A 13147-nucleotide genomic window follows, 5' to 3' on the forward strand; every position below is an offset into this window, starting at 1 on the left:
TGTTTTCTCCTTTATGTACTTTTAGGTTAAAAGTACACAAAAATCCTAAAAAACCCCTATCATATGAGGGAGCTTCCCCTCTCAAGTGCAAAGGAAGATTGTGTTTCACAAAACGATCTCTCCAACTATTGGGAACTTTTTGTCGCTCCTCCATTGGGCACATAGTTAAGATTTTTAAGTGACAAATTTGTTTACCAATAGATTTTTGGCGACTCTACTAGGGAGCGACATACCAGTGTGCTTTGTTCCTCAGATATTGTAAGGTACCTTCTTCAGAATCAAGGTTGGGAACTATTTGAAATATTGAATTTAGAACAATGGTTTGGTACAAAGGAAAGTTGGAAAGTGATAGTGAAAGTGATGATGAATATTATATATATCCAAAGAGACTAGTTCTTGATGAGCCCATACAAGTTGACTTCTTGAAGAAATTTTATGGTGGCATGCAGTTTACTCCAGATAAGATTCATCCCTCCTTATGTCAAGTGTTGCAAGACATTGAAGAAAAGGATGGAAAGGGGATTGGTTTTCTTGCTTATGATCATTTACCCAAGTCAACAATCAAGAAAGATGAAGACAAAAGTGATCTTTCACCTGAACCAGTTGCTCAACAGAGTCAAAGTCTTGATAATCCTGAATAGGTTAACTTCTTGAAAAGTTTCTAAAGTAGAAAGAAACCTCATCCTCATAAAATTAATCCTTGTCTACTCCAGACTCTATAAAAGATTGAGGAAAAAGATGGAAGAGAGAACCAAATTTTTGCTTGTGATTGTATTCTTGAATCAACAATGGATAATTATGATGATTCTCATTCTCTTCCACCTATTTCTCCACAAAATCAGATTGTCAGTGATTCAAAACAAATCAAGTTTTTGAAAAACTTCTACGGAGACAGACATCTAGATCCTGATAAGGTGCACCCTTCGTTGCTTCAAAAGCTGCAAAAGATTGAACAAAAAGATGAGAATGATAATCATTTTCTCATTGATATAAATTCCATGAGAAAAGTAAAGAAAGCAACTCATTAAAATGTGTATATGCAAAAGAAGATGAAGTCACATCTACTTGTAAGGATACATGTCAAGAGAAAGATCTAAAGGTGAGTGAGATAGAGAAAGAAGATTGTGTTCCTATATGCCATGAGGATTATAAAGATTATCATAGTGAGAAAGAAATCTTCAATGAACTTGAAAACAAAAAGCTTGAAGGAGGAATAAATGATTTCAAGACTTCCATGCAACCCAAGCTTCAAGAAGATGATGAAGAAAGAGAATCCCAAGATGAATCTCCTAAAGTCTTCATTCCAACTTGGTGTCTCAATTCTTCCGATGATGACTTTCTATATGGAGAGGATATTCTCATTCATCCATCACTAATAGTGGAAGATGAAAAATTTTCCATGGAAATTAAAGGTATGATACGTAATGGACAATCTTGTATGGATTTGACCAATGGAGAAGCAACCATAGGTAAAATTTTGTAGATATATTCTCTATCTTCAAAAATGGAGACTTTAAGTGAACTCCTAGATCAACCTCGAGTGAAAAAAGATGAACCATCAAGCATTCACTCTTTATCATATATGCCACCTGAGTATGAAGTTTTCATATTTCATGAAGAGTGTGATGACGAGGAATCATTGGGACAAGAGAACACAAAAAGTAATACAAACATCTATGAGCAAGTTGAAGATGAAATCCATGTAGGAATATCAACAAATGTCCCTATCTTGCTGGAATTGCAATCTATGCCTTATGAAGTATTCAAGGTTCAAAGTAATCCTCCTTTTGAATCTTTAAATCAAGAAGACTCCCCTATTAAAGAGGATAGTTTTGGGAATTGTACCAAGACTGCAAAGATAAGTGAGGTAATGGATGATCTAATGAAGGAAGCCCATGAAGTTAATTCTCATAATGATTGTACTCCAGACTGGTGTTTGAAGGCTTCAAATGATGACTTCTTCTATGGTGAAAGTGTGTGCCTCAATCCTTTGTTTTCAGATGAGTGTATTTCTACAAGTGTTTTTCAAGCTATCAGTCATGAACAAGATTCAATGGATGTGTCAACTCAAATTTCTTCACATTACAAATTATATGAAGGTTGTCCAATTCGTGGATTAATTTATTGCAAACTAGACTATCAAAGGGGTCTTCAGATAGAGGATATAGGTATACTTGGGAATATTCCACAAATTGCTAATAATGTTCAAAATGGTACCCAAATCTTTCAAGAGAGCTCACAGATTTATGATGAGATATGGTTGTTTGGTTCATCTCTCAAAGATATTTCTCATCTTCTACATGTTGATCTTGCCAGCCTACTGAGCTTATAGGTATCACATGGATGCACTCCACTATTCTGCAAAGGTGCCTATTTCTCTCAGTCCATGAATGGTTTTGTATGATAATCCTAGAGAAGTTTGAGGTGAGCTTTGCCTACCATGTACATACTTTAGTTAGAAGTTTTGTTTTGTTTGACCCATTTTTGGTTTGTGTCTGGTTTCTCCAGCTATTCCCTATGTTGTTTCCTCTATGACTTTGTTTCCCAATGCATAGTGCACTAGCCTACGAACCAAAGCTTTTGAGTTCATCCTGTGTCCTTTGCAGTCCTTGTCCCTAGTTAGAGCCAACTATTGCCCTCATATTCGGCATACTTATTATTTGAATTTCAAATTGTTCCAAAGGTTGGAAAGAGATCTAATGAGTGTTTACGCATAGGTAATGAGCGCGTTGTCCAAGATCATTGCTAGCCAAAACCCAAAAATGGAAGAGTTTTTGGGAATTACCATAAATTGAGGGAAATTGCATGACAGTCAAGATCTAAACATCATATTATGTCGTGTGGCCAACTTTCACCTGAGCCCAGTTCATACTTTGACATATTTTAAACTTTCCATTTTTTGTGTCTGTTTCCCCCAAAATGATTAAGTATCTCATCCTAGGCTTCATCATGATGTGTAAATAATTGTGTGGACCTTTTTCTCTTTCATTGATACGTGTTTCAATTTTCAGGACCTAACTCTCTACCGTTTGAAAGTTATGCCATTTTTCTCCAGCAAAAGAAATATATTTGAAATATTTAAATTATTTCTCAAATGATAATTTAATATTTTAAATTATTTTAATATGTCTAATCTTTTGTGCTTAAAAAGTTGTTCAAAAGCATCAGTTGTACTCTTCCTTGTTTCCTTGTTGTGATCAATGGTTTCTAAGGTCTAAAGGATAGTTCATGAAGCTCAAGGTTAAAAATGCTTAATTTTTGAGCATTCTTAACCTCTTTTTTTAACCTTTGCCAAAAAAGGTTAGAAATGCTCACTTTTTGAATATTTCTAACCCATATTTATAACCTATCCCCAAAAAGGTTAAGGATGCTCAAAATTTGAGCATTTCTAACCCCATTTCTTAACCTTTCAGGCCCCACTTTGTCAAGAAGGTTAGAAATGCTCAATTTTTTAGCATTCTTAACCTCTTATTGATTCTATCAAAGAAAGGGAAAATATTAAAGAAAAACAATAAATAAAAGAAGGATTCAAAGAACAAGTTATGAGTGTTCATCAAAGCATTGAAGAAGAGAAGGAATTACGTCAGATGTTGTAGTGTGACTACTCTGATAGCCAATATATGTAACATGTTTGAATGTTGCAGAATGAGGAAGAATAGACAATATCCATGAGACGCTTGACAAGAATACCATGTATGCTACAGGTTATGGATGCACAGAAAATGCATGTGAACTATTCAACAAAATTCCTCCAAGGAATGCGAATGCATGTAGAGTGTTTGGCAGTAGTGAATGGCATAGACAATGGCGTTTAATAGTTTGACAAACCCCCTAAAGGAAATGTGTCCCTCGACAAATGCAAATCATGGGAGCCTTGATGTGGCATGTGAACTGTTTGATAAAATATTGTGGTAGATATGAATGCATTGAGGAACCATAAGGAATGCACAGGCAATGCGTTTTAATTGTTTGGCATAAGTTCCTCAAAGCATACCAAGATTATCAGTAGTGCACATACATTATTTGGCATCATCCCTCACAATCACACGGTCTTAGCTATTGGCTGCAAACAGTGCACACCATAGTTTGATAGAGTCCCTCATGGTCACATGGTTATAAGGCATGAAAAGGTGACAAGGCATGTGGATAGTTATCAACATCGCTCCCAGCAGGGTTTGTTTGTGATAGCTTCTACAAATCATGTCAAATATGGATGCACAGACAACACATGTGAATAGTTTGATATAATCTTCAAAGGAATGTGGTCTCTTGGCATGAGAATGACCAAGTTTAATTTCCACAACCTTTTCCATCATCCTCCTTGTAGCAATGACTTCAAGAAATGCCATGGTAGCTGATGGCTGAGGAGACATCCCTACAGTTGCAATAGACAACATGGATCCATCAAAGTTGCATGTGATCATGAACTTCCTTGACTTCATGCCATGTAAAGTTATCTTGGCAACCTCTTTTATCAGCCATGAAACTGGAAGAAGGTACTATTAGTTTTTTTTATCTCTGGCCTCTTTTTGTTTTCTTCCACTAGACCAAGAGTATCTGTAACTGGAGGAAAAATAAGTGAGACACAAATGTTATGTGGTATAACCTCCTATTGCAGAGCCTCGGCCAGACCACGAAGAGAAAACTTACTTGCATAATATGTCATATACCCATACACGCCCACTTGGCTAGTCTAAGTGGACATCAAAGCAGAGACAAGGCATGTGAATTGCTTGACTGAATGCCTCGCAAAAATGCAGTTTTATGAAATGCGATGATTGCATGATATCCACAAAATGGATTTGTTTTTAAAAAAAAAACTTTGAAACAAGGTATTGACATCCATCAAAGCATATCGGCTCGCATGATGTCATGTCATGGGAAGACATGTTTGACAGAATGCAGAAGCTGCAAATATGGAAGTATAAACAATGCACATTGAATGTTTGACAAAATCCCACATGAAATGCAAATGATGATAAGGACGTCTCTTGATAAATTGGGTGATAACAAGGAGTTAGAAATATTGGATTTTAGATATCACGCAAAACTTGAGAAAATCCCCTCAAAAATAGTCGCTCTTCGACCACTACAGTCATTGGTATTGTCGAACTGTTGGAGGCTCGAATGACTTCTTGGCACCATTGGGAAGATGTTGCAGCTGGGATCATTAAATTTATCTTATTGTTGCAATTTAAAGACTATTCTAGATAACATTGGTGACCTCTACAAGCTGAAGTCGTTATTGATGGTTGGTTGTGACATCTTTCAAAGCCTTCCACCTTCCATTACTAATTTGACAAATTTAGAGTGCTTGGACTTGCATAGATGCAATTCCTTACGAGACATTTCTATCTTCCTTGAGAGTTTGTCAAATTTGAAGTACTTAAGGTTTGGATCAACCTACCAGTTGTGCTCAGACCATTGTACCAACAATCTGACAAGTAATTCTATCAATTTATTGATATTAGAAAGGAAATAACTGAGAAGAAAGGATGGAGGTTTTAGTTGTGTATGCTTTGCCAAAAGATATTCTCTAGTAGTTGTTACAAAAAACATATAGAATCCTCATACGAAGACAATGGCTATTACCATGCTTATATATTCTTTATTAATGACAACAAGACAAACATAGTTAATAAGTACAATGTGAGATTATAGAGGGAGCATCTAGAATTATCTACAAAGAGGGCACTGAAGGATTCTAGTTGACGTAATAACAATGGGTGTGTCCTAGAACAAAAGATGTTGACGAATGAATAATTTGTTTCAATGATCAAGATAACAACCTATGGGCTAGATGTTGGGATAATTACAAGTGTGAATGAAGTAAATGAAGATGGAGGCCACCTTGAAAAAATCAACAAACAAATTATTTATTCAATGTAATGGGTTTGATATTATTTTTGTAAAAAGTGACTTATGTCGCTTATTGTAACCCAGGGTTAGAAAGTTGACTTCTCTGCACATAAAAGTGTAGGTTACTAACTCATTGAAATTCATGCAGAAAAGAGTTAGTTATTAACCCAAGATTAAAGTTAGTTATTAAGGTGGTTATTCTGGGAAGCCTATAAATACAAGGCTATTTGTAATGTATAGAAAGGGGGAGACTTTTGACAGAGGGGAAAACTCTGCTGGAATTCTAGGAGACACTTGTAATGAGATTTTGATTTGCACTATGTATAGAAATGATTTTGGACTTGTATGTTTCCAAAAGGATAATAAAGAATACATCTTAGTTCGTGTGTTCTAAATGTATTCATGTGTTATCATTGCCGATTTCTCATATGTTAAATTAGTAGTCTTTATATGCATGTGTAATTTGTACAATTGATGTGATGACACACAAGCAACCTTTGGTATCTTAGTTTGAATGTGTTGAAGTATCTTATCTCTCCGTATGTTGAGATTTGGCATTCTTCTTTATCTTCATCTCATGACTAAGCATATAACCTTATAGACTCCCCTTGTAATTTGTTTCTAATATTGAGAAATCTCAATTGATTGTCGTATGTCTTTTTTTGGGGTTTCTATCTTTATTTCTTTTTAGTTTTATGTTTTCTCCATTATGTACTTTCAGGTTAAAAGTACACAAAAATCCTAAAAAACCCCTATCATACGAGGGAGCTACCCCTCTCAAATGCAGAGGAAGATCGTGTTTCATATAACGATCTCTCCAACTATTGGGAACTTTTTGTCGCTCCTCCATTGGGCACATAGTGTTAAGATTTTTAAGTGACAAATCTATTTACCAACACGCAGTAAGTTAGTTAAGTTGTTTTTGGTTTGAATTTATTTGACAACTGATTCACCCCCATCTTTCAGTTGTCTTTGGGACCTAACAATTGGTATCAGAGCCTAGTCCTCTTTTGTAGAAGTTTAACAGCTTGAGGAGATCCAATGTCTACTAACTATTTCAGGAAGGACAGTCTTAAACTTGATGGAACCAACTATGGCATATGGAAGATCAGAATGGAAACACATTTAAATTGCATTGGAAAGGACATCTGGGCTGTTACAAAGAATAGCTATACTACTTGTACTCAAATCTAGCCTAATCCATCTAACTTGACTAAAGATGAAGAAAATGATTGCAAAGCAAGAGAAGCACTTTTGAGTGCATTAACAGATCAACAAATCATGAGATTATCAGATAGATCAACTACTAAAGCTATTTGGGATCATTTGGAAACACTGAATGAAGCAGATTCCACAGTCAAAATTGCAAAGCTTGAAAGCTTTCAGGTCAGGTATGAAAATCTAAAAATGGAAGAATATGAAAGGATTTCTGCTTTTATGGAATGAGTTAATGAAATTGTTTTGGGTATTAAATGTTGTTGAGGAACCTTAAGTGAAGATGAAATTGTTTCAAAAGATTTAAGAGGATTACCACCGGCATATAAAATGAAGGTCACTGCTATAAATGAGTTAAGAACAATGCCTAATACATCAGTAACTAGAGATACATTAATTGGAAAACTTTCAGCCTTTGAAATTGAGGAATTTGGTCCTGTTGCTATTATAAAGACAGATTTAGCCTTTAAAGCATCAACATCATCTACATCATCATTTGACAAATCTGATTGGAAAGCCTTTTATGCAAGAGAACTTGAAGAAAGCAGGAAAGAAAATGAAGAACTTGAAGCACTATTTGCAAGGAAAATGCCTAAAGGTCTAGTTGGAAGTAAGTATGAAGATAAAGCACCCTTTAAATGTTTTAACTATAATAAGATTGGTCATATGGCTTCAAGATGCCCTGATAGACATGCTAGACTAAGAGAAGAAGCTAGAAGAACATACAAACCTAACCTTGAATATCAGAGATATAGATTTAAGAAGAATAAAGATAAATCTTGTTATCTTGCTAATGAAGGAGTGACTGATGATTCTGATGAGGATCCGATAGATAATGGATGGGTTTTTGTTGCTATAATAGAAGATCAACTGACACCCATAGTCAACTGGTAAAGCAAGCCTTGGCAGCTAAAATTGAAGTAAAGGATGAATGGATCATTGATTCAGGATGCTCACATCATATGTTAGGTGATAAAGGTAAATTCTTGAACTTTCAAGAATATAATGGAGGTCTAGTGAGATTTGGAGATGATAAAGCTTGTCTGATCAAAGGTAAAGGTACAATATCTCTTGTTGATAAGAATAATATTGACAATGTTTACTATGTTGAAGGTTTAAAGCATAATCTTTTGAGTGTTGGTCAATTAGTTGAGAAAGGATTTCAATTACAATTCAAAAATTAAAAATGGAAAATCATGAATAGAACTAGTTTAGAAATTGCAACTGGTAATCAAACTAGAGGTAATATTTTTCATATGAATAATAGTGAAAATACATGCTTGATTGTTCATATTGATGAAAGTTGGCTATGGCATAAGAGACTCTGTCATGTAAACTTTGATTGCATGGTAAAAATCAATACTACTAAGGCAGTTAGAGATTTACCTAAAATTGTCAAACCTCAAAAATATAGTATGTAAGGAATGTCAATTTGGAAAACAAGTTAGAGCCACCTTCAAAAGTATACACGAAAAATCTAATAATTCTCTTGACTTAATTCAGACTGACTTATGTGGTCCAGCTAGAACTAAAAGCTTACAAGGTGATAGATATTTCATGTTTATCATTGATGACTATTCTAGAATGTGTTGGGTTACCTTTCTTAGAGAAAAATCAGAAGCACTTGGGAAGTTCAAATTGTTCAAAGCAATGGTAGAAAATGAAACCGGTAAGAAAATCAAATGTCTAAGATTGGATCAAGGAGGAGAATTTACATCTAAAGAATTTAATGCATTCTGTCAAGTGAATAGAATCAGAAGACAACTATCAGCACCTCGGACACCACAACAAAATGGAGTTGTTTAAAGGAAAAATAGAACTATCTTGGATGCAACTAGAAGTATGTTATCAGAAGAAAATCTACCACATGTATATTGGAGAGAGGTAGTAAGTAAAACAGTCTATACATTGAACAAAGTTCACATCAAAGGTGAAACTGGTAAGACTCCTCATGAAGTATGGTTTGGTATTACTCCTACTCTTAAATTTTTCAGAATATTTGCAAGTAAATGCTATATTAGAAGGGATGAGTATATTCGCAAATTTGATCTTAGAAGTGATGAAGGAATATTTCTTGGTTATTCATCTAAAAGTAAATCATATAGATGTTTAAACAAAAGATTGTAGAAAATTGTTGAGAGTACAAATGTGAAGATTGATGAACAATTCAGAGGAACTTCAAGGTATATAGATTCTAAACCAGCAATAGAAATTCTAACAAATGAACCTACACTGAACCCACTGGTATAGAATGAAGATCTGATTACACCAGTATCATCTAAAAATTCCACTATGGCTAAGGAACAACAACAAACAAAGACACCCCGGTATGTAAGACTGAATCATTCTGAAGATCGGATAATTGTAAACAAGTATAAAGGAGTTATGATAAGAGGAAGATTGGTAAATGAAGAGGTATGTCTTATTTATCAAATTGAACCATCACAAGTTAATGAGGCATGTGAAGATAAACACTAGATTAAAGATATGGAAGAAGAATTAGAACAAATCGAGAACAATAACACTTGGACATTAGTTCCTCGGCCTAAAGATAAAAATGTAATTGGAACCAAATGGGTATTCAGAAACAAACTTAATGAAGATGGTAAGGTTATCATAAATAAAGTAAGACTAGTGTGTAAGGGATATTCTCAGAAAGAAGGAATCGATTACAATGAGACCTTTGCACTGGTAGCTAGAATTGAGGCAGTTATATTATTTTTGGCTTTTGCAGCACACAAGAACTACAAAGTATATCAAATGGATATTAAATGTGCATTTCTGAATGGAGATCTTGAAGAAGTAGTTTACATTGAACAACCTGATGGATTTTCTTTGATAGATAACAAAGATATGGTTTGCAGGTTAAATAAAGATTTGTATGGATTGAAGCAAGCTCCAAGAGCTTGGTATGCAAGATTGGATAAATATCTTTTGAAGATTGGTTTTTCTAAAGGTAATGCTGACAACAACTTATATTATAAAGTGACTAATGATGACATCTTGGTTATAGAAGTATTTGTTGATGATATAATCTTTGGAGGAGAAGATGGACTATGTAAAGAATTTTTAATTGAAATGCAGCAAGAATTTGAAATGTCTATGATTGGAGAAATAAAATTCTTTTTTAGGATTGCATATTTCATAGACTGACAAAGGTATATTCTTGAGTCAATCCAAGTACTGAAAATAGTTACTAAAGAAATTTGGGATGGAAAACTCTAAACTAGTAAGCACACCTATGACTACAAATGACAAAATATCACTAAGGGATGAATCTACACCTATTAATCCAACTAGGTAAAAATCTATGATAGGAGGTTTACTGTATTTGACACAGACCAGACCTAATGTCATGAATGTAGTATGTATTGTTTCAAGAGTTCAGACTAATCCTAGAGAAAATCATGAATCAGCAGTAAAAAGGATTTTCTGATACTTACAAGGCACTACAAATCTTGGATTATGGTATCCTAGAGATGAAAACTTTGAATTATGTGCATACACAGATGCAAATTGGGAAAGAGATGTGGATGATAGAAAAAGCACCACCGGAGGAGCATTTTTTCTTGGAAGCAGACTAGTTTCCTGGTTGAGTAAGAAACAAAGTTGTACATCCTTATCAACAGTAGAATCAGAATATGTTGCAACATCAACTAATTGTACATAGGTACTATGGCTTAAACAAATGTTGAAAGACATAAAGGTAAAATGCAAGGAACCTATAACTATCTATTGTGATAACACTGCAACAATTGATACATCTAAGAATTTGGTACTACATTCTAAAACCAAACATGTTTCTATCAAACTAAATTTTCTAAGGGAGAATGTTGAAGAAAAAGAAATTAAACTTGTTTATGTGAATACTAAAGAGCAGATTGCAAATTTTTTCACTAAACCTCTTCCTAAGGAGACTTTTGAATATCTTAGAGATCAGCTTGGGGTCATTCCCCCACCGGTAGATACTTAGAGAGTTGATGTTTGTCATCAACTGACAGAATTAATAGAGAAATCTTTTACTCTGGCTTTGATGAGGAAGCTACTTCTCAGGGGGAGTAGTGGTATACTAAATTGGTTGGTATTTTGTATATGAACTTCATTTTATAGTAACTATGGAATTTGATGTCAAAGGGGGAGAGATTGATATGGAAAAACAAAAGGAAATACATGTCACTCTCAGGGGGAGAGAATGTTACTTTGAGAAAGATTACTTATATTTTGGTAATTATTGGTATTTTGGTATTTGGCATTTTTGTTTTGGCACTTTGATGGTTTTTCCATCTTGTGTTGCCATTAATGCCAAAGGGGGAGATTGTTGGTATTTTGATATGGTTTTGTCATTTATGTCAACACCTACTAAACCTTATCAACTCTGGCACTTTGGAGAATCAACAACATTCACTGGCAAGAAAATGACTTATGCACAGTCACCAGTATTTGGTACATCGACAGGATATAATGATCATCGGCACTTGGAATGACATGGAAAACACTTGGTTATGGCGAAGACATCATTTGGACACCTTGTCTTGGAGATTTGATTATTGGTATATTCATATTTGCATATTTGTTGTTACCGGCAAATAGGTCCAGGTTATACACCGATAGGATTATCTTTTCCAGATCAGCATGGCATGCTATGGAGATGACTTATTCTTGTTGTAAATGCATTAAGCTGACATGTTGAATCGGTTATTACATCGGGCATTAATTTATTTGTAAATTGATTTTATTGTAATATCTCTTAGAGTTGACCTACTAAAATTGGTCCTAGGTTATGATATAAATGTAAGATCTTATTTGTAAGATTGAATGTGGAACGCAAAGAAGAATTGTGTGAAGGTATATGCAAGATTAAGAAGAGCTATACACACAGACATCATTTGAAGGTGAAGTAAGGTTTTTGTGAAAGCATATCAGAACTACATCGGTACTGAATCTAGCATATGAAGATGCTATTTTGAGCAGTATATCCTTATTGGATTTAACCATCCAATTGTAGTCAGCGTGACTCTTATTTTGTGTTTGAGCAGTGAGCTCTAGGGGATTGGCCTTTCTGCATGTACAGACCCCATTTGTATACACTTACTATATGCAATAGTATCATCTGATTGTGGGTAAGGTTTCCCACCATGGTTTTACCCCTTACAGGGTTTCCACGTACAAATATTGGTGTTAAGTGTTGTGGATGACTTTGTTTTTTTTTTTCATGCATTAATCTTTACCGGTATTGCAATTATCTGATAAAACTATCCACTAGTATAAAAGACTAGTTCACTGGTATTAAGCAGTGTTGCCCTCATATTCGGTGTACTTATTATTTGAATTTCAAATTGTTCCCAAGGTTGGAAAGAGATCTAATGAGTGTTTACACGTAGGTAATGAGTGCATTGTCCAAGATCATTGCTAGCCAAAACCCAAAAATGGAAGAGTTTTTGGGAATTATCGTAAATTGAGGGAAATCGCATGACAGTCAAGATCTAAACATCATTTTATGTTTTTGTTTTGAATTTATTTGACAACTGATTCACCCCCCCTCTTAGTTGTCTTCAAGACCTAACAATGTCAATGGAAGATTAGGATTTTTCACAAAGGTTAAAAGGTCAAAGACACTCCATTGTTAATCACCCTACATTTAGAGCAATTTTAGAGTGATTCAGAGTGACTAAGTACGATCAGAGGCTATTAAAAAGAAATCACATTTCTTCTTGAGCGATCACATCGTCATCTGGAAGAATTTGTTGAAAGTTTTCACCGAGAGCGATCAAAAGGTATTTATCTTGGAACATGGAAGTGAGATCATCTTCTATTCATGTTTTGTTTGCAAACCCAACTGCCATAGAGGTCAAGGACCACCCCAAGCCAATTTTCAAGTGGTATCCACATGTGGCTACCCTGGAAGATTTGGTTGGAGCATTTTCTCACATTTCAGAGGGAGTTGTGTATGTAGAAGATGTTATGGAATATACTCACTATCATATCAAGGACTTAGGAACTTTTGAAATTAAGGGCATGTATATGAGTGAGATAATGGGAGAATCTGGAAAGATTAAACCGACATATAAACATA

Source organism: Cryptomeria japonica, chromosome 7 (genome assembly GCF_030272615.1).
Source record: "Cryptomeria japonica chromosome 7, Sugi_1.0, whole genome shotgun sequence".
NCBI lineage: Eukaryota > Viridiplantae > Streptophyta > Pinopsida > Cupressales > Cupressaceae > Cryptomeria > Cryptomeria japonica.